This window comes from Pteropus medius, unplaced genomic scaffold (genome assembly GCF_902729225.1).
Source record: "Pteropus medius unplaced genomic scaffold, Ma_sr-lr_union100, whole genome shotgun sequence".
Lineage (NCBI taxonomy): Eukaryota > Metazoa > Chordata > Mammalia > Chiroptera > Pteropodidae > Pteropus > Pteropus medius.
Genome location: NW_024349800.1, coordinates 63,876,905 through 63,901,865, shown reverse-complemented (window position 1 = coordinate 63,901,865; position 24,961 = coordinate 63,876,905). Strand labels below are relative to the sequence as shown.

Below are 24,961 nucleotides of genomic sequence, written 5' to 3'. Positions count from 1 at the left end.
ACAGAGAGAAAAACTAGCAGACTTGGTCAAATCCAAGTAGCTCTAGGGATCAGGACAAATGGTCACCCTCAGCAGTTCTCATCTTCACTGAAGTGTTTTCTACTCCACGTGTCTATTTCTTTGTGTTTATCTACTTCTCAGGCTATGGACTAATTCCCTCACTCTGCACATGCCTTTGACTTACTTATTATCTAGTTTACTCATAAATGTCACTAACTCATGGTTGCTCATGGTCCCTGCCTCCCCCCGAATCAGTTTCTGCTCTTAGAGTCAACTGAACCATTCTCTCTAGAGAATCTTATAGTTCAGATTTCTAATAGAGAAAATCTAATTGGTCCAACTCATCATAATTGTCTCAGTTGAGAAAGAACTTTTAAAGTTAGATGACCTCATGCACTTCCTGCCCTGGATTGTCCAACTATGAGAGGAAGGGATTTGCATCAAAGGCAACCTGTGACTGTGCAACTGTGCATCAAGTCTGCATCTTCTCTCTGTCCAGATTGGAAACTTCCAAAGCTCAAGGCCTGGACAGTAAAACTCTGTTACACCTTCCTGTATCATTCACGAACAGTCCTGAAGTTGGTGTGGAGTATGAATCTACTTGCCTGAGAGGTCAAGCACATCACTAACAGGAGTCAATTTCAGTTATGGAGCACTTCCTATGGCCAGACGCTCTTTCTCAAGGTACTACCATTGACAAGACTACATTTATCTTCACAACATCTTTTAAAAATAATTATTGTATCTATTTTACAAATAAGGAAACAGACTTAGTTAAGCAGTTTGCTCAGGGTCACAAAGCCAGGCAATAATGTACATCTTTTGGAGCCCTCCTTGGGTTTGGCCGTCCCAGCACAGGCACCTGTAGCAAGCATGTGATCCAGCTAAGGTAGGGGAAGTCAATAGGAAAGCCAGTCACCTGACTCTGTGGGAGGGTCAGGAATATGAACAAGGAAGTTTCTACTCCTGGACTTGTGTGTTCTTCCCCTTTAGCCCAAGTTGAGCAGGAACTCAGTCAGTGCTGAGTAATTGGTGAGGTGGCTTCCTTTCTGTACTATCTCTTTGAGGAGGAGCAGGGATTATGCTCAAACCAAGAGTAGGTCAAGTACAAAGAGGAGCCAGTTATGTCTTTGGTTTCCTCAGTCTTCTCTCTCTCTCTCTCTCTCTCTCTCCTCTCTCTCTCTCTCTCTCTCACTTTCTCTCTCTCTCCTTACATTTGGTGCCTCAGTGTCAAACTATCTAACTATACCATTTTCCTCTCAAAAGCCCACCATCAGACATCCCTCTGTCTCATCCAGACTCCAAACACTGAGTTCTCTCTTCCTCCTTGCCTTAAGTTTGCCCCCCCATACCCCCCACCCCTGCCTCCCATCAAAACTTCTACACTCCCAGAGCCTCTCAGCTAGGAAGTTGGAAAGCAATTGAAATAAACCAACTCACACTAACTTGGGTATAACAGACAACTCACCTTTAAACCCTCAGGGGTGTTTGTTCATTAAGCCAAATGGATTACTAATTGGGAAGTTTCTTTTCAGCAAACATTTGTTGAGAGTCTACCCTGTGATGGGTTCTGTGCTGGGTGTTGGAGGAAACTGAGCCAGAGGATTTCTCTTTAGTCAAAAAGTAAGACAAGAACACAAATAATGATATCATGAATGTCATAAAGAGGTACATGACTTAATTAAGACTGGGAGGGACATTATGTCTGGATGGAGTATGGAAGATCAGAAAAGGCCTGTGGAACACGACTATTGAGCTGGGCCTTGAAAGACCAGTGCGAATCAGACATATAGAAATGTGGGGAGCAATGATCAGGCATTTAAGACAAAGGGAGCAGTGTGGGCATAGTCCTGGAGCCTGGAACATGTATCCAGAATACAACGGGCAATGCCAATGTGAGATAAATATGCTTCTGCTTGAAGAGAAAGGAATTTCTTTAAATCTCAGCCTTCAGTTTGTTCCTTCAGTGGAAGGAATTGAATCCTTCTACAATTTCTTTTCCTCCCTATTCCCATGATGCCTACCCAGTCCAATCCCTCCCTCAAAGGAAGAAGGGGCCAGGTGCTGTTTCATCTTTCTCTAGTCTTGTCTAAGGGCTCTTAGCAACCCTGCTCTCACTTGACTTTCCAAATCTGTGAGCAGAGCAACCTATCATCAGATCTGTTGAAGCCCAGGTGGCAAACCCGGAGGCCCTCTATAGCAGTGGTCCTCAACCTTTTGGGCACTAGAAACTGGTACTCCTATGAGAATCTAATGCCTGATGATCTGAAGTAGAGCTGAGGCAGTGATGCTAGTGCTGGGGAGCGGCTGCAAATACAGATGAAACTTCGCTTACCTGTCTCTCACCTCCTGCTGTGCAGCCCAGTTCCTAACAGGCCACAGACCGGTACTGGCCCATGGCTTGGGGATGGGTACTCCTGATCTATAGGGCCTCATAGCAGCACCCCCAATCTTTCCCAATGGCTCTTTTCCCTCTCCCAAGTTGGCCCAAACAAATATCTGGTTTGCATAACTGTAATTATAGTCCTCCCTCTGAATAACTTACCCACTATTTATGCCTAATTCCTATGTGGCACAATAATGATATGCATAGTATTAAATGTGTCAGATTAACTTTGCTCAAAGCTTTGCTTCATTACAATACCAAATTAGATTCATATACATTGAGTATTAAACCTCACCAGGCCTCGGCCCCACATAGGTAAAATGAGGGGTATAAATTAGATTAGTGCTTCCCCAGCTGGCTAGTGCTCAGAACCACTGGTCAGCTTTTTAGAAATACAAAACCCTAATCTCTAACTCCTAAATTCTAATCTAGTAGATTTAGCATTAGGCTCCCAAATCTGCATTTTTCTCTTAGTTTCCTAGATGTTTCTATTTTATCCAACCCAAGGACCGACATTTAGGAAACTCGAGAAGTTAACCTCTGGGACCCTTTCCAAAACTCATTCATTCATTCATTCATTCATTGTAGAGGGGACACTAGCAGAGATGAGGCTGGAGAGAGACAAGGGACAGATGTGGCTGACTTTTAATCCATTTTAACAAGATTAGAATTTATCTCAAAGGCAGCAGAAAGTCTTTGGAGGGTTTTAAATGGGGGTGACACGATCAGATTTGTTTCAGAAACATTCTTATGCAGTGTGGAAGCTGGACTGGTGGTGGGAGACCAGGGAAAGGGTTTCGGGCATAATCTGCTGGAGACCATGACGGTGACCTGGATCGGAGTGGTAGCAGGTAAGGTGGAGAGTAGACAGATTTGTGTGGCATTCAGAAAGTAGAATGGACAGGACAGAATGATATTTCTTTTAGATTTGAGATGTAGTAGATCATTGTTGTTGTTGGGCTCCGCAGCCTTTGTTCCTTCCTAAGCTGGAGAATCCTGCATTGTGTGGTCACTGGTCAGGTCAGTGAGAAGCAGATGCCCTAGATTTTGACTCAAGAGCAGGTGACTCAGAGAAGCAAAGACAGCAGAGCATCTATTCTAGAGGCAGCACAAGTAGCCACAACTTTCACTTTTCAGAAGCATCATAATAGAGTTCAGGGGATGCCAGTGTCTGATACCAGCAGTGGTGGCCATACCATCTGGTGCCGTGTTTAACTGCAGTAACTGAGTTTTGACTGGACTGCTGTATGAGCTTAATTTTGGTTGAAGACCTAACAGTGTCTAACTCTTTTGTTCCTGCATGTTTTATAAATCCGGTTCTCTAATCTCCGCTGTGATTCTGTGAGCTAGCTACTCGGTGCTTTCAGTGAATTCCTTTTCTGCTTAAACTGCCTGAATTGTTTGTTTCTTACATCCACGATCTCTGACTGCATTGGAGGCAGTGAGGGTATGAACAACTGGGGACAGTCCTCAGCTATTCTGAACATACTCAGAGGAGTAGATTGTGAGGAAAAGAATCCCAGATGCTGCTGATTGGCTTCTAGATCTCTGCTCCTGATTTGCTCACACCCAGTAAAGGAAGCTTGGATTAAGCTCTTCTTCTTCACTGTTGAGAAGTTTCTCTGAACTGCACAACACCATTCAAAACCTGAGTGGTTGAATAGTCCTTGCGTGTGCAGACTACCAGAAAACTCTCATCCTAGTTTCATTGCTTGTTCCCATCTTCTGGAAGGAGAAACCCTTTAACAGCCTTCCCAGTGCTCCCCCAGATTAATGATATTCTTCACATCACCAGGCTATAGGAAGTAAATGAGACCATAGATGAGAAAGTGCTTTATTATCTATAGAAAGGGCTGAAGAAATCCTAGATAGTACATACTGATTGTAATTTCCTAAATACAACTTCAGAAGTTATAGAAAAATTGATTGTTTTTTAAATTCAATTACTTTTGTACCTGCTTATCTAGTAATTTCCAAGATGTTTTATTTTATTTTCACATATATGGCAACTGCAGTGGCCACTGAAACACAACGTTTTTATTTTTTGTTATAGTAAAATACATATAATATAATTTACCATCTTAACTGTTTGGAAGTGTACAATTCAGTGGCATTAAGTCCATTCACATTGTTGTGCAACCATCACCACCACTCGTCTTCAGAACGTCATTTTTCCAAACTGAAACTCTGTGCCTTTTAAACACTAACTTCCTATTCACCCCCTCCCTCCAGCCCCCGGCAGCCCCACTCTACTCTCCGACTTCTCTGGTACCTCATATACCTGGAATCTTATAGTATTTGTCCGGTCGTGACTGAATTATTTCACTTAGCAAAATGTCCTCAAGGTTCATTCATCTTATAGCGTATGACCGATTTCATCCCTTTTTAAAGATGAATAATATTCCATTATCTGTAGTTACATTTTATTTATCCATTCATCCATTGATGGGCACTTGGATTGCTTCCACCTTTTGGCTATTATGAAAAATACTGCTGTGAACATGGGTGTACAAACAAGGTGTATATTTTTATGACTTCTTCAGATCAAACAATTAAATAAAATTGTAGTAAGGATAACTGTACTTTAATTTATTGTTTTGTAACTCTGAAGAATTGTATAATAGAATTTCATGAAGGGGGTCACACTTGTATTTTATTGTTCCAAAAAAGGAGAGGGCACGAATATCTTCAGATGTCCATTTCACACTGATGTGGAAAAGCCCATTACAATCTACAGTGAGGGGAGAAATAAAGATTTAGGTAGAGCATCAGGAAGAAAGTCCTGACTCCAAGGCTCTGTAACATACAGATGAGAACTCAAAGAGCCTCTTGTGTCACCTTTCCAGGAAAGCTATAAGGAAAATGCTCACCCTGCCCCCACCTGGCCTACTTGGACCCTTTCCAGTTCTGCCTATGAAAGCTTGCAGGAGAATGGGGGAGGCTGGGGGAGGCACTGAATGACCTCTAGAGGGCCCTGACAGCCTGGGAAGCTGGGAGCCGCTGGTGCAGAAGCTTGCTTGGTCGCAGATGTTCCCTGTCATGAATCACTCAGTGCATCTGTCTGCTGTGCTGCTTGTTTAAAGAGCGAGGCATTTGCTAATTGAAAACTAAAAGATCCCTCTGTTTCACTCACAGCCAGCATGAAATCCACTCAGATCGGGGGAGGGGGGGCGCGGGGGGAGGGGAAGGCAGTGCAGTACAATGTCCTTGGGTTGGTGCACTCTGTGGAGGTCATCTTGTTCTTTCTTCTGCCACTCGAATGAGCAAGGCTCCACTTCGGAGCAGCCAGGGGTCACCCACGTTACAGTTTGTCTAACATTTCCTCATCTATTATCCTAAACGAAGCCAGAGAGAAAGGTATTCTCAGTCCCAATTTAAAGATGAAGAATCTGAGGCTCAGAGAGATTAAAGTATTTAGCCAAAGTCACACAACTGGTAGGTGACAGAAGCAGGACACCAATGCAAGTCCTTTGACTAGTCAGGACAGGGGTGGCCTATCCGCTGAGTGGCTCTGTCCCTGGATGAATGTAGTAGTACTGAGCTGGAAAGCACCAACTTCTTCTTTAAGTGGATTAAACCTTGGAAAGAATGGCCTAAGGGTAGACGAGGGTGAACACTGGGGTTGCAACTATGTCCGTAACGTTTTGTTGCTTTGAAAGGAAATACGGCAAAATGTTAGGATTCCTGACTGCTGTAAGCTGCCTATGAAGCTTACGGGGTAATGGGGGACAGTCCAGATCCACATGATAGTGCCAAAAGCAAGGAACAGGGGAAAAGGCATCCCATACCTACTTACGACCTCTCCTCTTCCCCAATTTCCTCTAAAGATGGCTGTATTTGAGAGAAGTGCTGGCCTGCGCCTGGGCAGAAGGGGGCCTGGTCCAGTGCTGGATCTTTGTGGAATTTGGAGGTCACTCCAATTCTCTGGACCTTGATTTCTCCTTCTAGAGCAATGAGGGTGGGGATTAGATGAATGCTAAGTTCCTTTCCCACTCTAATTTTCTAATAATAATTGTGTGGGTCTTTTGAGTAAACACAACATCTTTGTGGCCCACAGTGGCTTGACTCCAGCCGTAATGGACTGTCTCCCTGCCATGCTCTTCTGTCTTCCTTGACTGCTGTGCTGCCTTCTCTCCTGTGAGAAATGATAATCTTCAGTGACCAGCCCCCTCTGTGCCCAAGTCTTTCTTGTTTGTGCTCCACAGCACCTGCGGTTCGGTGACAAGTTACACGTATTTGCTGGAGGTCTCCACTCTGGATTGGTAGGATGTGAGAGCAAGGGCTTGGTTTTATTCCTCTCTGTGACCCCGGAATCTGATATAGAGCCTGGCAAAGGGAGGAGAGTCAATAACTAATTCCTGAAGAAGAAGGAAAGGCAAGGAGAGGGGAGGCAGGGGGAAGGGAGAGGAAGGAGATTTCTCTGCAGCCCGAACGACCCTGGGCAAAGGACAGCAGCAGAGCAGCTCTCGCCACAACCTCCTTTTCTAGCCCCTTCTCCGTTTGGAGTCGAAGGTGAGCTGAAACTCCGGAGGCTCCCTTTTGAATTTTCATTTCAGGTCAACTCCAGGCAGGCTTTCCCCTGGAAGTCAAGCAACCAAATTGATCACAAAGGTTCCAAAAGCGGAGGTCTGAAGATGAATCCTAGATCTCTCCTCCTGTAGCGACTACCTGGATGGTGGTGCCTCCCCCAACTCTTGTTCTCTGACTTCTCAAAGCAGGGAACAAACAGGCGATGAGGACTCTTGTCACTGGCAGCCCTGCATATACAGGGTATTACTTTAGGGGAAGTGGGGAGCGCAGTGGGTAGTCAAACGCTCGATTCCCGCCTCCGCTTGACCTGCCTCGAAGCCAGGGATGGAGACACCCCCACCCCATTGCCGCTTCCCCCTAGCTCCAGCGCGCGGAGCCCGCTCACCCTCGGGGGGCGGGGCGGAGCCTGTCCCAGGGGCGGGGTCTCGGGGCGCCCCGTGGCCAGGGCGGCTCCGCCCCCACCCTCCCGCGCTCCCCGAGCACCCGCGCTGCGGAGCTGTCCAGGCTCAGACCCGGAGCCGGCCACCTCCTGCGCGCACCGCACCGCCTCCCCGCTTCATCCCTGCGCCGCCCGCCCGCCCCGCGCCCGGCCCCGCCCCGCCCCGCCGCGGCCGGTCCACTGCTCCCCGCCGGACGGAGACGGCCGAGCGGCAGCCCGCCGGGGCTCTGATCCGCGCCGCGGGGCCGGGAGCCAGGGACCCGCCGAGGAGAGCGGCGGCCGGGACGGCTGCCGAAGGGGTGGCCACGCGTGGATGCGGCGGGAGCCGGAAGCCTCGAGCAGCCCGCGCCGTCTCTGCCCACGGGCGCCCTATGGCTTGAAGGTAAGGGCCAGCAGGATGGAGCGACAGGCGGCCCGGGGCCAAGGCAGGTCGCAGGGATAGGAGGAGGGAGGCGCGGCCGGGACCAGAAGTTTGCCTGGCCACTCCAGCGCCGTCTGCCTGGGGCCGCTCCGCCAGCGGTAGGGCTCTCCACGGACTCTCCGTCGGTCACTCGCCCGGGAGGCGACCGGAACCCAGCGACTGCCATCCCGTCTTCCTCCCTCTTGGCGTCCTTAGCCCGAGGCTCAAGCGGGTGGGGTCGGGGCAGCCTCCCTGCGGAGCTCCGAGAGCGAGCCGGTCGAGCAGCTGATGCAGAGGGGGCCGCCTCTCGGCAATCTCGGGAGGGCACTTTCCGGACCGTACCTGAGCCCGGGACCCAGGGCGCTCAGCCAAAGGTTCCTACCCCGCCTCGAAGGGAGGTTTGTTTATGACAACTCTGCTTTTGTGCAATCTGAGACTTTTCAGTTTCTCAGGACAGAAGCCAAGGATGGGGGAGAGGCGGGTTCTGGCTCTACTCTTCCACTTTCTAATGTGCGGCTGTCCTTGGTTCTGAATTTCTGCTCTTCGCCATCTCTCCGTTTGAGATTCAGTCGAGGAGAGAGGCTGGGGTTTCAGATGCATCTATACTTAAGAATGAGGATGATGGTGGGGTAATAGCGGTCGATGACTGTCTCTGGAATAGACCATGAGCCCCAGTAAGGCGATGTGCGGAGACAAGAGGCAGCTCTAAGCGCCAGAGAACATCCCATCCCTGTCTGCAGGTGGGCAGCTTGTTCTTGAACAGCAGAGGTAAGAGGGCGTGTGTGCATCTACACAATAGGCTTCGCCATGGACACAAGTCACAGCATTGCAGCTCCGTAGGGACAAGTGCTTGCTCTCAGCCACAGAGAAGCTGTCTGAGCGAGTCACTGTTGCCCCACCTGGCACCCCACTACTTTTTGTGCTGGGGCGTCCTGAGGTTGCTGAGGTGCAAGGTACTTTGTGGATCCCTTCCCAGTTTCTTCTGGAGATCCAATCACTTCTAGATTTTGACCAGGCTACAAACCTTTCATGCTAATACTTGCTCCTCCCCAGGGACTAGATTTACAGTGATTCACCCTCCTTTGGATGCAAATACTCTGCTTATCTCTGATTCATCTTGCAGTATTAGGACCACTAGAAAAAAATCATTCTTCTCATCTTTCCCTCTGTTCCTGATGTTGGATGAGGTTGGGCAGTGAGAGAGGCCATGGTAAATGAGATCGATTGCAAGAGAATCAGTGAAATGGTTTGCTGGGCCACAGCCCCCTGTCTTTGCCTTCTCTGCTTAGGGTTCAAAATTCCTGGCATATCTGGTGGGGTAGTGGTGGTGTTTAATGCTATCTCTGAAATCAGACATCTGACGGGGAAGAAGTCTGAGAGGGTTAGACCTAGAGCTAAGTGAGGGCCATGGTAGCCCCGGCCTTGTTTTCTTGAAGAACATTCTGAGTTCCTTCTACCTTCCCTGCACAGCCTGGGGATGAAAGGTGCTTAGAAAATGGGGTATTCTGATTCATTATAGAGATCTACGGTAGTATTTCTTTAAGGTTGTTTTTGTTTTAATGAACTCCCTGAATCTGGATCACCTGGGAATGAGGTTAAAATGCATATTTTTGGTTCTTCCCTGAAGAATTACTGAATGAAAATCTCAAGCTGAGGCCCAGAAATGTATATTTTAACTATTATTTCTATGTGATTCATATATATCCTGGGTTAAGAAATCACCTCATGAAAGTTCAGACTCTTTTAACTAGAAGGAGTACAGTTAAGGTCTTTAACTGACCCACTTGCCTTCTGCAGTTATACATATTAAATTCTTACGGTGTGGGATTGTTGTTGACTAAGGGGCCATCCCCCTGATTAAATCCCTTGGCTACAATCCCAATCTCCTCTTCCCCAGGATCTTCCTGGGCTTTTCTTCTTTCTAAAACATATTTTTGACCTAAGAATCTCCAACATGGCTTTCAGGTTTACTTGTGTAAATTCTAACTGGCCCCCCTCTGAGGCCCAACCCAGTATGTTTCTCCTACCCTCCCCTTCTGGAGGAATTATTATCTTTCATTATTTATGTGCTGTGATCTGCTAACCCAACTGCTCCTGAAATACCAAGGAGTGATTAGTTCAGCTTAGTAGCATGTCATGTTCTTCAAGGCTGGTAGCTACTAGTGCCCTGCTGGCAGTGTCATATTGACTGTATTGATTTGGTTCTGGTGCTCTGTAAGCTAGGAAGCTTGTAGGGGTGAAAAAGGCCAGTGATGATGCTGGTGGGCTGGTCAGTCTTTCACCTTCACTTGCAAGGTTGGATTATTTCTGTCTAGAACATGCAGTGATGCAGCAGAATATGAACTTGAGATAAATCCTTAAGTTCCTCCTATTTACCAGGGGCAACAAAAGGAGCTCAGGGTCTCGAAAAAAATATAGCCTCGTATATAATTGAGATTGATCTGCTGAAGCTAGACTGGTCTGAATTCACTGTTCTCTGGGTAAACGCTTGTAAGGGTAAAGGTATGTGAACTCAGCCTGGAAAGAGCTGTCTTCATCTTCCCTGTAAGTGAAAGTCAAATTTTGTGTTGAAGAAGCATGGCTGTGAAGCGAGCATGGGGCGGGCAGGGGTGGGGGGCAATGAGTGTCGTGGAGGAAGAGAGGATGATGAGACTTCCTTGAGCCAACCCTTTCCTTTCTAGTGACTCATATTTTCTGATCTGTCATCCTCCATTTCTTTCTCCCTTGGAACTTAATGCCTATGAATCTCCAGGAATGAAGGTATTTCAGCACCCAGGAAGGGAGAGAAGAATCAAAGTTGAGATATTATAATTCCAGGACCCCAAGCCATATCTCCAATATCTCCCAGCACCAGGTTGTGTATTTTAGATCACAGTAACGTAAGATTTGGCGTCTTGAAAATAACAGAATGGCTGACCAGTCAATCATATTTCCCCTGGGATATCTTAGTTACCTTAGATTATTTGAAAATCTTAGATTATTTGGAATTTTCTGAATGCCCCAGAGCCTAAAGAGAGCAGCTTTTCCTTTAGTCTAGAAATATGATGGTCTCTTTCATTATTAAAGTTCTCCCCAAAAGGAGTGGTGTAAACTTTCTAGTTCCAGGGCACCTGGATTTGGCTTGGCAGTCAAAGCTTCTTCATCCTACCAGGAACCCTGCTTAGCGAGATAATATCCTGCATCTAGGAAGTACTTGGAAACCACAGGCAGCAGGAATGACACAACTTAGTTCAGCTTCTCAGATGAACTCTCCCTGGATGTGACCTCTCATATAGCTGAACCCCAGTAGCAAATTTCCTTCTCCCTATTCCCAATAAATAGAATGCCTATGACCCTAAAAAGACTCCAAAATTTGGCTTTAGGATTATAAGTCCTCCAGCTCTCCAGGATACTGAATGGAGCCACTAAGGGTATGCAAGTTGCTGATATACCAATTCTGGGTGGTGGTCTGATATTATCTCCAGCTTTTTAAATTACTCTAGTGTTGGAATCCAACATTAATACACCTCTGCCTCTCACCTGTCCCACCACCAATGTAATTGAAGATTTCTTTCTTCTTCTTCTTCTTCTTCTTCTTTTTTTAACAGTAGACTCACATTATTTAAATGCACAGGCTTGGAAAATAGCTTGATTATAGTGTCAATAATGTGGGTGGAGGAGTAAAACTACAAGATTCAGCCTTGGTTTTTTCCTGTTCAGGTCCAGAGAAAGGAGAGAAACTTGTTTTTCTGGTCTGCTTACACATTTTCCCTCTTTTTTCTCCTTTCACCTCAACTTGATAAATGGGTTAAATCAACACCCTTGGCAGCCAGGATGTCCCCCAGGAGGGCACAGCCTCCTCTCCCTGGGAGACGTGGAAATGTTTCTCTGTGAGGAGCAGAGGCCTCTGATGGCTCCAGGGTACAGGGAAGAGTCAGAGATGACACACTGGGCCCTGGGGACTCCCTCCCTTGGACGGGAGAGGCTGTGCCGCTGCAGTGTCCCAAGCTCAGGGACCTAGAGTCCACTGGGGTATCTTGGAGAGTGCAGGCAGTGTATGGGGGAGAAATGGAGCTGAGAAATAGACTCTTGGGAGCCCTTGGAAGAGGCTAATGTTAGATAAGCACATATAAGACATCAGCTTAGTGCAGTTTGGGCAATTTTGTCGTAATCTTATGGCACCTGCAGAGATTTTTACTTTTTCCAGGGAGAGACAGGAGAATTCTTTTCTGCCTGCAGTGATGGGATGGGGACTGAAGGAGGACCCCTGGCTTTCCCTGGAGCCCTCTGAGTGATGTCAGCCTTCTCCCAGAGAGAAGATGGTGAGTGTAGGCAGGCAGACTCAACCCTCAGGGCTCTGCCAATAGCCCCATCCCAACCCTGCCAGCCTGACAGATCTGCCTTCCAGGGGGCGCAGCTCAGTACCAAACTCAATGCAGAACAGCATCCACAGCCCCAAGGATAGTCCCGTGCAGATAGATGTCTGAGAGCCAAGGTGAGTCCTGGAGATCATGAATTCCTTGCTGGGTCCCTTCAGAACATGACTGCCCTCTTGCCTTCACCCCTGCCTTGTTGTTATTGTTTGGATTCTAAGTGGCCCAGCAGGGGAAAGGCATTAGAAATGAAATTACTTTTGTACACGCTGTATAATTGCCTCCTCTCTTTCCTGTTACCTCAGGCAGCGACATCACTAACAATTCCCCAGAAACCCTTGGTCTGGGAAAGTGGCTTACTCACAGACTTCCTTAGAAGTGCTGCTTTTGACAAGTGATCTTGCTCACCAGTCCCTGCATCGCTGGTCTCATCATCACAATAGCCAACATTTATCATGTACTTGCTGTGCAGGGTACTGTGCTGAGCACCTGACATGTGCGTTGTGTGCATGTGTGTGTATCACATTTTCTTTATCCACTCATCTGTTGTTGGACACTTAGGTAGTTTGCATGTCTTGGCTATTGTAAATAATGCTACAATGAACATGTGAGTGTTGACATGTTTTTTATTTTATTTTATTTTATTTCAACTCTGGATCCTGCAACAACTCTATGAAATGGGCACCATTATTATCCCCATTTTACACAGGAAGTATAGGCTTAGAGAGATAAGTGGCTTGTACAAGGTCACAGGGTTAATATACAGGGTGAGACTCAAAGCCAGACTGATGCTAAACCAATAGCTCTCTCTGACCTATGCAGGTGGTACACGAAATGAGAAATGGAGGAGGATAGAGATAAGAAAGCACTTTCTTTGATACCGAAGTGACAGTGTGCTTTGCATATGATACAAGAAATGAGGAGACAGCAGAGGAAGAAAGATGGATGAAATAGCTTCTTTAGATTCTTTAAGTTCAGGACCATCTAAGAAGCGTTGTTCTGTACCAGGATCTGGGCCCCGTTGATGAAATGCACTGGGAATGAACCTCGGCAAGCAATGGGTGCGGCAGGAAGGGAGGCATGAGCAAAAAGGAGGTTGGGTTAACTAAGCCTTCCAGTTCGAAAGGAGGGCAGGAGATAAAGTACGGACTGACAAAAGTGGTGGCTAGTCTGAAACCCATATAGCATCACCTCTTGTCTCACAACTCCTTGAGGCGAACTGAACTGTCCAAGAAATGAAACTCAGAGTTCTGCCGACCTGTAGGCCTTTGGTGTTGCTTTCTTATTACCATGGGATGAAAACTTATCACATCTCCAAGACTGAGCTTCATGATTTTACAGAGATGGGAGGGATAGGATGGCCTGGGATCCTGTACAAATGCCCGAGTAGCTCATCAGAGCTCTCTGTAAGGACTAGCTGATCAGTGCTTTTCTGGTGAATAGAGGCAGTAGAGGCCAGGGTTGTCACTGTACAGGGCACTTTACCTGAGCATCTGTTTCTTCCAGCACAAAATAAAGGAACTGTTTATATGCTGCCTAATAGGTTGGAATTCCTATGGTTCAACGGCACTATAGGCTCCACTAAAATCACTAGCTAGTGGTATTCATTTCCTAATAAGCTAGACTTCTAGCCTGTGTTGTTGAACTTCACCATGAGTTTTAAGAATGACATTTACCGGCATCTGGTTCCTTATTTAAACTCTTTAAAAACGACAGAGAATGATAGTTAAATCTGTGGGCTCAGGAGTTAGATGCCTGAATTTGAATCCCAACTTTAATACTTACTAGCTGTGTTACCTTAAGCAAATTGGTTAACCTCTATCATCTTGGGCCTCTCGTCTATAAGTGGGGATGTTAATACCACCTCATTGGGTTGTAGTGATTAATTAAGGCAATAGATAAAAGACATTTGAAAGAGTCCCTGGCAAAAGTAAGCACCCCATAAATGTCAACTATAATTATTGTTATTGTTATTATTAAGGAACTTGAGGCGGAACATTTTCAGCTGTTTTCCTTTTGCACTAATTCAGCATCTGATTTTACATCTCTGAAATTAAGTACATTTCTAAAACTTTCAAAATTCAAGCTTACATTTCTTTTTTATGCTCCCCACTTATCTGCACCACAATTCTTTGGCATTCACCTGTCAGAAGCTCTTACTCATCCTGAGCGAGAGGCATTTGGGTTGCTTGTCATCCCTTTGAATTAGGTTCAGCTGAATTCGATCATACCACACACAAGCCAGGAAGAAGCATCAGTCTTCATGGTGATGGCTCTGCACAGCCTCATTTTTCTTCCTGGCTTCCTGGGTTTTTCATTTTTTTCCTCATGGTTGGGGCCTTCTTGATTTGCATCATCACATGGCTTGATGCACTCTGCCACAGGCCTCTTTTTATTAAAAATGAAAAATAAAGAGAACGTACTGGTACACAGGATAGGGAGACATCTTTTTTCTACCCCAGTTGAGAGGGCCAAAGAACCTCACATTGAGAAGACGCCTAGAGCTGGCAGAAATACATGTTCTCCATCTTTTGGGGTCATTAATGGCAGGAGCGAGTGCCACCCATTTTTTAGATGAAATATGGTTTTGCCTGAAAAAGGCATATAACACAATAGCTTCTAGGACTCTCCTACCCTGAAAGCTACTCCCTCTCTTTGGCTTTTTTCTTTTTTTGTGAATCCTTCCTTGGGGAGGACTCTTTCTGAATTGATGCATCTACTACTGGCCAATCAAAAAGCTTACTGTTCAGTGAAGGTAGGAGATTTCCGAGGGTATGGCAGATGTTCTGTTCCCTGGTCACCTTCCTCAGGTCACGTGGTCAATCCTTTCTTGGGCTCTGAGCTCCTTCAGCTCTTACATTCGTTTATGGCAAGGTCAACAAGAGAAGTGTATTGACAAGCAGAAACTAGCATCCAAGGTCCCAAACAGAGGATGTCAGCCTCCTCGCCTAAGAAACAAAGATATTTCCAAACCCATCTTTCGATGAACAATATGTATAGCTGAAGGGCTAGATCACTCAGGGTGAGTAATGGTAAAAAAAAATCTGCCCTTTGGCCCGTCTTCTCTGGTGAGCTAGAGAAAGGTGGTGGGAGGGGTTGACTGCTTTCCATAGATCCACATTGCCCCCACACGCATTCTGGATCTTTCTTTAGTTACATTCCGTGGTAGCCAGCCTCCAAGATGGCACTCAGTACTCACTGCCTCCTGGTATGCGTATCCTTGTGTAATAATCTGCTAACATTAAATAGAGATGACCTGTGTACCAATAACATAATGCCTAAATGACAGATTGTGACTTCTGAGGATAGATCATAGAAGATATAATGACGTCTACCTTATTCTTTCTTGGGTCACTCATTCTTGAGAAACCCAGCTGCCATGTCATGAGGACACTCAAACAGCCCCATAGAAAGGACTTCATGGCAAGTAACTGGAGGGCTTCCGCCAACAGTCATGTGAACGAACCATCTTGGAAGCAAATCTGTTCTCCCTGGACAAGCCTTCAAATGACTGTGGTCACTGCTAAGGCCTTAACTACAATCTTTTGAGAGACCCTGAGCCAGAACCACCCAACTGAGCTGCATGAATTTATGACCCACAGAAATTGTGAGATAATAAAATTTTATTGTTTTAAGTTGGTAGGTTTTGGGAGTTACTTATTATGCAACAGTAGGTAACTAATAAATACTCCGAAATTATTCTCCATGAAGTTATTCAAACTCATCTTCCAAAATGCCATGGAATATGTTCACTATCTATGTATAAAGATGGATTCTTCTTACCAGACTAAAACTGCCTCTGTGAGCTTCGAGGGGTACCCTGTTTTTGTTAGTCTGATGTTTGAAAGTGCCCATATTTTCCACACTGTGGTGAGAGTCTCAGCCATTCTTTTTCCCGATTGATTTCTGTATTCTTCCTTCCTGTATTTACTCTTCCCTGGATGTCTTCTGGTGAGGTAGCCATTCAGTATGCATTTTGCTTTTAATTCTTTCATTGAACAAGTATTATTGAACACCTTGTAGGCACACATCTTAGTCAGAAATGCATCAGTGAACAAAACAAAGATCCCTTTTCTCCTGGAACTTACATTCTAGGGGGAGGAGAAAAATGGTAAACAATAAATATAAAAAGTGAATTACTGAGTATATTAATAGGCAATAAGTACTTGGGGCAAAAATCTATTAGAGTTAGATGATGTGGAGTGCTGAGGGGATGGAAAGAGAGGGAGTTTGCATTGTTAAATAGGATGGGCAGGATGGACCACACTGAGAAAGTGGTATTTGAGAAAAGACTTTTAAAGGATGTGGGAGAGCGAGCTATGCAGAGATGTTAGAGGGAAACACATTCAAGGCTGTGGGGTGAGGGAAATTATCTAGCCTGCTTGCATTTTAAAGCATTTTTAATAACTCTTATTCCCTATGGAACAATAGTAATAATACTATGAATGTGGTGTATTTAATTTTCAAGACCCACGAGGCAATAGTAATCTCTTTCATTTGAATCTCTTTCACACACTCTATACCTATTTATCCTCACAACAACCTATTGCGGTAACTATTACAATCCCTATTTTGCAGATGTGGCCACTAAGGCTCAGAGAATTTAAATGAAACCTGCTCAGGTTCACAGAGCTAGGAAGGAAGTACTGGAGTTACTGTTTTATGACAACTCTTGTGCCTTTTTCTTATATTGCCATTTTAATGCTTAATGCTAATCTTTCAATTGTGCACATCTATCTTCCTTACTAGATTGCAAGCTCCTCAATATAAACAATCTATCTCATACAATTAGAACCTAAAATGATGCTAAGCACTTGGTAGCCACTTAAATTGTTGAGTAAGTGGTTGAGTGAGTGGGAGGGTAAGTGAGTAGGTGAGTGATGGCTTACTTCCCAATGGTTACACTTGAAACCCAACAAGAGTATCCAGAAGTGTCTGGGGCATCCTCCACAGGTCAAGTAGGTCAGCAAGATGCTGTATACTTTCTTTCTCATCCTCAATTACACTCTCTGGTCGCCTACATTGTAATTCTTCAGTTTTTGTGGGGCATGGAAGTAAGGGGGTATTGAATAGTTGGAGTCTGCTTCCATCAGACATATACATAGAGAAGAAGGTATTGGGAGAGCTGTCAAGAAAACAGATGCAGATGTGTGTCTAAGTCAGCTTGAGGACCTGAAGACAAACGAGGTGGAGCAATTGTTTAGGGTTGTCTTTGGAGCTCTGGGTGGTTTGTTTTGAAACTGGGATTTAAAGTTTGGGGAACTGGGCTGATCCTTAAAAAGGCGTAGACAAGTATCATTTACCTGAGATCCTTCAAAAGCAATAGCAGTTTGAACCTATCTTTCCCAAGATTACTTCAAAAAAATGGGATACCTGCCCCTCGCCCAGCTAGCTATTCAGTATAACAAAATGATTCAGAGGATGAACTTGGAAGCCAGACTGATGTAAGTTCAGGTCTATACTCTATCAGTAACCAGCTATGTGACCTCAAACAAGTTACTCTAACTCCTTTCAGATTCAGTTTTTTTCCTCTATAAACTAGGAATAACCATGATTTACTTCATAGGGTTTTGTGAGAAGTGAATGAATTATGCATCTAAAGTGTTTAGCCAGTACCTGACACATGGAAAGCTCTCAATAAACATTCACTACCATTATTTTTATTATAATTATTAAGAAGCATAGACATGTCCACAGGATTCTTCCCAAATTTTATCTTTTCTATTCTGGAGGGAAAAAAGATATCATTGCAAATAAGGAAATTAGACAAGGTGGGCCTGACTCATAGAGTGTTACCCTTGGAAGAACTCAGCAAGAGAGGAGCAGAGCTGGATTAGAACTTACTTCTGCCCAAGGACCCTTTCCACCACACCTCATCTCACCAAACTCAGGTTAGAGCAGGGAGTTTTCAAGGAAGTTTGAGGTGAGGATCATATAAGATGAGGCCAGATGCATAGTCAGGGGCCAAACTATGAACCCTGTAGCCTTGCAAAGGGGACAGGAGAGCAACAAGCAGCCATTTCAAAGGGTTGGGCTTTAAGCAGGAGAATAACTCAAATGGCTTCATTTGCATTTTTAAAAAATCACAGAGGCTGCCCTGCTGGAGAAACAATGATAGAGAAGAAGACTAGAAGAAGAGTAGCTAGATGAGTTTTTAATTGTCCAGAACAGCGAGGCTGGAGGCCTGGACTAAAGTGAGGCAGTGGAGATAGAAAAACATGAGTCATTTGAAAAGTTGTTTAAAATTTAACAGAACTTGGTAATTGATGAACTATGGAGGATTAAGGGAATGGAAAAGCCAAGGATGATTTAAGGACAATAAAACAAGGAAATTAAAGATATTGGTAAAGTATCTGAATATTGGGCCAGAAATCTGAGCCAGATAGAAAGGAAAGTGAAGATAGGCTGTGGCTATTAGGGGAGAATTAGAATCAATAAACTGATAGTGTTGACGAGGTCAGAGAAATGGTGCACTTGGAGTAATTGAGTGATCGAGTTGGGATGCAGAGGCAATTGTGATTACAGAGTGGGATGACTGAATTTCTGATTTCAGAGAGGAGCAGTACTGGGTGACGACAAGGTCCAGAATGCAATCATGGGAATAGGTGATCGAAGTGGAGGATACTTGGAAATGACAGGGTCAGGAATTGAAAGGCCAAAGTGTTGGAAGCTGATTCCACCCTAATCAATGGCAGGACTTGGGTTAGGGTGGAGGACAGTAAAGCAGGTACCAAAGTTTTCAGTGAAGGAGGGGAAGTGACTAGGAATCTGTGGATTATCGTGATGGAGAGGGTCAGGGGGACGTAGATGGATGTCATGCACCTCAAAAGAGCAAGGCCTTTATGAGAGGGTAGAGCAAGTAGTAGTGAGACATAGGTATGTAAGGATGAGTCTCCTAGACAGGCTGCAGAGAAGATAGTGCCCTGAACTGAGGCTGGGAAGTGAGGAACCCACTACTGTGACACAGCTCCCTTCCAGATCTCATCACACTGGTTTTCTCTTCTGCTCCCTCGCTAGCTCATGAACTCACTAGATGGCATTCCTCTCCCTATCTACAGAGAATGAAAGAGAGAGAGGAAAAGAAAGGAGAAAAGAGGGTGTCAAGTGGGTGTGAAGATGTGGATGAGAGAGATGTGAGGAGTAGAGGTTACAGGAAGAGGAAAGAAAATGTATCTGTTCACATTTGTTGTTCCTCTGCATTTACTGTACCATATCCAACCTTTGAATATGTTGGTTTCTCTGCCTGAATTCTCCAGCCTTTGATTTTAAAGGCTAACTCCTAGCCAGCCTTTCAAATTGAGCACAGGCACCACCTCTTCCAGGGAGCTTTCCCTGATTCCCCCTCTACACTGTCTCACCAGCCTGGGCTGGGGACCCCTCCTCTGTATTTCCATAGCATGAAGTGTAAGATTTATCATATCATATTATAATTACCTGTTTACTGGCCTGTTTCCCCACTAGATGGTCAATCCCTTGAATGTGGGAATGGAGTCCTTAGGTACCAGCCGACTATACTGTATGCAGTGGAACTGTGATCAAGGAACATCCCCCCTCTTTCTCATCCCATACACACAATAATAAGAAAGGAGGATACAGTATCTTCTGTTTATTCTTGAAATCCCACTTATTAAGGCAGGCTAAAAAGTTCCTCCTGCAGGTGATTTAGACTGGAGAGAACCCAGCATGTCAAGGCTTTAGAGCAGCAGTCCCCAACCTTTTTGGCACCAAAGACCGGTGCTCCTATAAGAAGCTAATGCCTGATGATCTGAGGTGGAGCTGAGGTGGTGATGCTAGCGCTGGGGAGCGGCTGCAAATACAGATGAAGCTTTGCTCATTTGCCTGCTGCTCATCTGCTGTGAGGCCCAGTTCCGCAGAGGCCACGGATGGTACCAGGGTGTTGGGGACCCCTGCTATAAAGAACTTTCAGGATCTAGACTAACTCTGCACATATAGATGAGAAAATAGAGCCCAGAGAGGTAAGCAATGCATATAGAATCTTAAGGCTGCTTAGTAGGATCAGACCCAGACGCTAGGCCACCATAGCAAACCAGTGCCCTGCACTGTGCCTGATAGCCAGAAATGGTGTTCGCCATACTGCTTAGCCTCAGATAGCCTTACCAAAAGTTTCCCCAATTTAACCAGCTCCAAAAATTTTCCTCTTGTTCTTTCTTCCCATTCTAGGTCCAAAATTGCTGATTTGGTGACCTTTATTACTCAGCTCTACTCTATTGCCTGGGGAATAAAGATTAGTGTAATGTAAAGTAGGACCAGGTTGGTACTTATATACTTTGAGGGGCTCACAGATTTGAGTGAGGGGGCTGCAGAGCTATTAACATTCCTATATCTCACAGAGAAACAGATTATAGATAGGTAATTTAGTGCTCAGTATAGCAAATGACATGCAGAAGCCCTTAGAGTGCTACCTTATTGTTACTAATAATAACATAATAAGGTAAACTGATAACTCCTTTGTGATCAGTCAGATCTGAGCATGGCGCAGCCAGGAGGGGACAAGAGAAGGGGATAGTTTCCCTGCCCTACACTGAGCACGTGCTTTGCAGGTAGTAGGCAGTAAATAAATAATTGCTGCATGAGTGAATGAACGAATGAATGAATACTGTCCTCTTGCAGAGCAGGCCGAGATTTGCTCAAAAGCGGATACATCATATCCTGATGGATCTGGGTTCCACCATCCTGAAGGAACTGCCATCAGCCCAAACATCCATTGTCTTCCCTTCTAGGCACTTTTGCTTGGCGACTAAATGTAATAGGAAAAGCACGTGGAGCAGAATAGCTGAAAAACCGTGTGGATTCCTTGAGCCCCAGGGCGTCGAGAAGGTCTCCAGAGGGAGAAAGGAAGGCGGGCAGATCTCTGCAGAGCTCACAGTTAGTTGTGCACCTTAAACATTGCAGGGCAATGTGAGTTTGACGAATGTATCAGTTCCCTAGGGCAGCAGTAACAAAGTACCATAAACCCCATGGCTTCAAAAAACAGTAACTTACTCTTTCTCAGTTCTGGAGGCTAGAAACCTGAAATCAAGGTGCTTTCTCCAAAGGCTCTAGACTCTTCGCTTTCTCTTCCAACTTACGCTCCTGGTGTTCCTTGGCTTGCAGCAATATAACCCCAAGCTGCCTCTATCTTCACATAGTCTTTGTCTCCCTGTGTTTCTATTTCTTCTTGTAAGGATACCAGCTGTTGGATTTAGGGCTCACCCTAACCCAGTATGATCCCATCTCAATCTTTAACTAATTACATCTGCAAAGACCCTATTTCCAAATAAGGTCACATTCTGAGGGTCTGGGTGGACATGAATTTGGGTGTGTGGGGAGGATGCCACTGTTCAACCCACTACAGGGAGCTTCCTGCCTTGCTGGCTCCTGGTCCCTGTAGACGTCTTTTGCCTCTTTTAGGGTAAGACCACTTCCCTCCTGGTCACCTGTTCTTGGAACAACTGCCTGCTTATCTAATTGAAGCCTCATCTCCTGAGTTAGAAGGTAAATAAGGACAAGAAAAAAAAGCAGTTAGTATGATTAGGAGTTTGGGATTAAAGGGGATTCGCTGACCTGCTGGCAACATGGTTAGTAAGAGGGAAGGTAAAGGGAGTTTGGAGAAAAAAAGGGGAAGGAAGGGGGTTCCTTGAGTGTTCCAGAAAGGGGGGGCTTGTGGGAACCTGGATTCCTGCAGCACTTGGACTCAGGCCCAGTGAGGATAGAGACTGGGTGTGAATATAAAGTGTCTTATATAGTTGTGATGAACTCAGGAATTTGGAGATGTCCACTCAACATTCATTCTGTGAGCATTTATTAAATGTCTCCTATGTGCCAGATCCTCAGTCCATGCTCTCATTTCACAGATGAGAATGCTGAGGCTCTAGTAGGCCAAGAGAATTATCCGAAGTCTCCGGTGTTGGGTGGGGTGGGGGGCGGGGGGTAGGCAAGAGGCAGAGTCAGGACTGAAATCTGTTTTTGACTCTCAATATACCTCACACACAGCAATGTTCTTCTCTCTTATTCTCCAGTCTTCTGTGAGGATTCCTGGTCTCCACCAGGGAAGAGTGACAACCCCTGCCTCTGGACAGGGCTTGACCTTGTACAGAGTGTGTCCCCAGAAGTCACTTTACTACTGTCCCCTGATGCAGTGGGGGATAAAGTTAGGATGAGGAAGGCTTCCTGACTCCTGCCTCTGAGTTCTGCTTTGCTGGGGGTGAAGGGAAGGAGGTGTGGGGTCTCCCTGTAGAAACGGAGAAGAACTAGGGTCTCATAGAGGCTAGCAGGGACCAGCTCTGTCATAAACCATAGACCCCAAGGGAGCCCCATCATTAATGTTGCCCAGCTGACCACTCCTCAAGAATATAAGAGATGCTGATGGTACTGGGAGCTTTCTGGGCCCTTGGGCATGGATCACATGCCTGCAAATGAGGAACCTGTAGCCCTACAGATCACCTTCCTGTGGTCCTGCCATAGCAGCCAATGTGGCAACATTTGGAGCTGCCTCTAGCGTCTCTCAGTGGGGCTAGGTTGTGAGAGCCTGCCCTCCTGAGCTTTCTAATGTAAATGCTGGTCTGTAATGACCTGGTCCACAGTGGGTACTCAGTAATTATATGTTAATGACTTAAGTTAGCCTAGAGAGAAAAGCAAATCTTCTCACTGTGATAGGTTAAGGGGATATCAGAGAAGGAGGTACAAAGGATTTCCAAGGAGCTGTTCTCAGCCCAGATTTGGGACTTGAGGCTTTTGAAGCTCAATCTGGGGCTCGGCTTGGGGCCTGCACCAGCTTCCTGAACACCCAGAGTGCCAGGCATCCCAGCCTCTCTGGCTTCTATCTCTTCATCCCTGGGCAGTTACCTGCCCTCCACAGCATCTTCCCACTCTGTTTCCATGGTAATGTCATAGCTCCTGGAGTCCATGGTCCTGATCAGGGGAGAGGAGGAAAAGGGCAAGGATAGGAGCACATGTGGCTAGCAATGTCCACGTGCCTCTTCTGAGCAGTGAAGCTCCAACAGGCCAGGGATGGTGCCCCCACCAAAGACTGGCAGCAAGAAGATGCAGGGCTAAAGGTTCCTGAACATCCTTTGGGCCAGAAAAGGAGCCAGGAGCTCTTGAGCAGCAATTGGAGTCTCTGCCCTCAGGGGGGTTTTGGAAGCTGGCAGCTCGAGATCTTCTTAGGTGGGAGTCGTGGACAGACTGGCTCAGGGCAGAACTCAGGTTTTCTGTGGCCCAGGGAAATCCACCCAGCTGGGTATTTCTGCAGTCCTCTCCTCCCCGTCCTGTTTCATCAGACAGTGGACCTCTTTCCTCCCACTCAAGTGTCTGCCTGTGACAGCTCACATGCTCTATGCGGCTGAGGGCAGCCTGGAGGGGGCAGGAAGTACCAGTGTCAGCTCCGTGAAAGCAGGCCTCTCAGCAAACAGTGCTGGCTGCTTGGGCCTTGGGAGAGTCTGGCTGGATGAACTATAATAATGGCCAAAATGATCTACTTATCTGAAGATGGTCAATTTGATGGTGTTTTAAAAAATAACCTCTGAGTTTCAGCCCCCAAGACACAGAGACCCAGGAAAACCTAATACAATGAACACAAAAAGTGAAGAAATAAAACACAGAGCCAGAATCCAGGGTATTTCTGCCAGACCATGGCACTGCTCCTGGGAATCCAATGCCCAGTTTCTGGGAGATTTGATGCTCTGCTAATTTGCTAGGCTTCTTTTCTATGCAAACGAAACCCACGTCTGCCTTTATGGGGGTCTAGAGTCAAGATACTTGGGTTCCAGTCTCAGTACCATCACTCTGTTAAAGAAAAAATTATTCTGCCATTTATTAAAACAAACAGTAAAGGAAGCTTATTCAGGATTTTTGCGATAGGTGTTGAGACTATTGCAATAGGAGAGAGAGATCTGCCTCAACTTCCGATATACAGAGACGGCCAAGGATTTGTAACCAATGAGCAGAACCAGGGGGGTCAGTGGATGGAAGATTATTAAGAGGAGACATCAAGAGCAAGAAGATTCTTGCTAAGTGGACCGCAAAGGATTCTTGCTGAAGGCAGGCCCCTGCGATCAGGAACCAAGGGTGGGGATACTCTCTAAACTCACTGAGGTTCTTGCTAACACCAAGCTGGGCAGATCCAAGACAGGGCCCGGACACGAAGCCTAGTCAAAAAGAGGGCTCAGGGGAGCCGATTAAAGTTTGTTCAACCCTAATTGGGTGGTCTAGGGATATCTCTTGTCCTCTGATTCCTATTTCTAGGCGATGCTGTTGGGTTGGATGAGGTTTCTTTCGGGGGAACAGACTGTGACCACCAACATCTGCTCTTGTTCTATTTCCCTTCACCAAGAACTACATTTGAAAGTCACAAATGTTGCTTTAAAACATCTACTATGAAAGTGTTAATTTTACAAGCATACGCTTTCTTGCCTATAGTAGTATTCGATTTACCCAAATGAATACCTACTATTTTAAAATACTATACTATGTGCTTTATATACATCATCTTTAATACCTGTGATAGCAATAAAAGATAGGAATTACTATACCCATTTTACAGATGAGGAAACTGAGGCTCAGAGATATTAGGTAAATGTACTCAGACCTTACAAGTGGTAAGAACCGAAGCTGGTATTTGAGCCCGGGTCTGTCTGACTCAATGCCTTCATGCCGTCCCTGAGCCAGATGAAGTTCTCCCACATACTAAGCTTATCGCCTTCACTTTCATTACAGCGCAGGCCACAGTATTATAATGACTTGCCTCTTTCCTTTCCCCCATCCTCTCCATCCCTGTCCCCAGCATGTGAAGCCAATTAGGGCATCTTCCTGTTCTTGGTGTTTAGTACACAGTAGACCTTGAACATTTGTAGAGC

The 24,961-nt window shown here is 45.7% G+C and overlaps 1 protein-coding gene across 2 annotated transcripts in view; it reads left to right on the top strand.

The window, feature by feature from the left end:
- Positions 1-7,434: 7,434 nt before the first annotated feature.
- Positions 7,435-24,961, top strand: part of LOC120622002 (D(2) dopamine receptor) — a 59,790-nt gene continuing 42,263 nt past the window's right edge. For both annotated transcript variants that reach the window (XM_039887932.1, XM_039887931.1), the window contains exon 1: positions 7,435-7,737. The gene's annotated coding sequence lies outside the window, so the exon portion shown is untranslated. The remainder of the gene's footprint in view (positions 7,738-24,961) is intronic.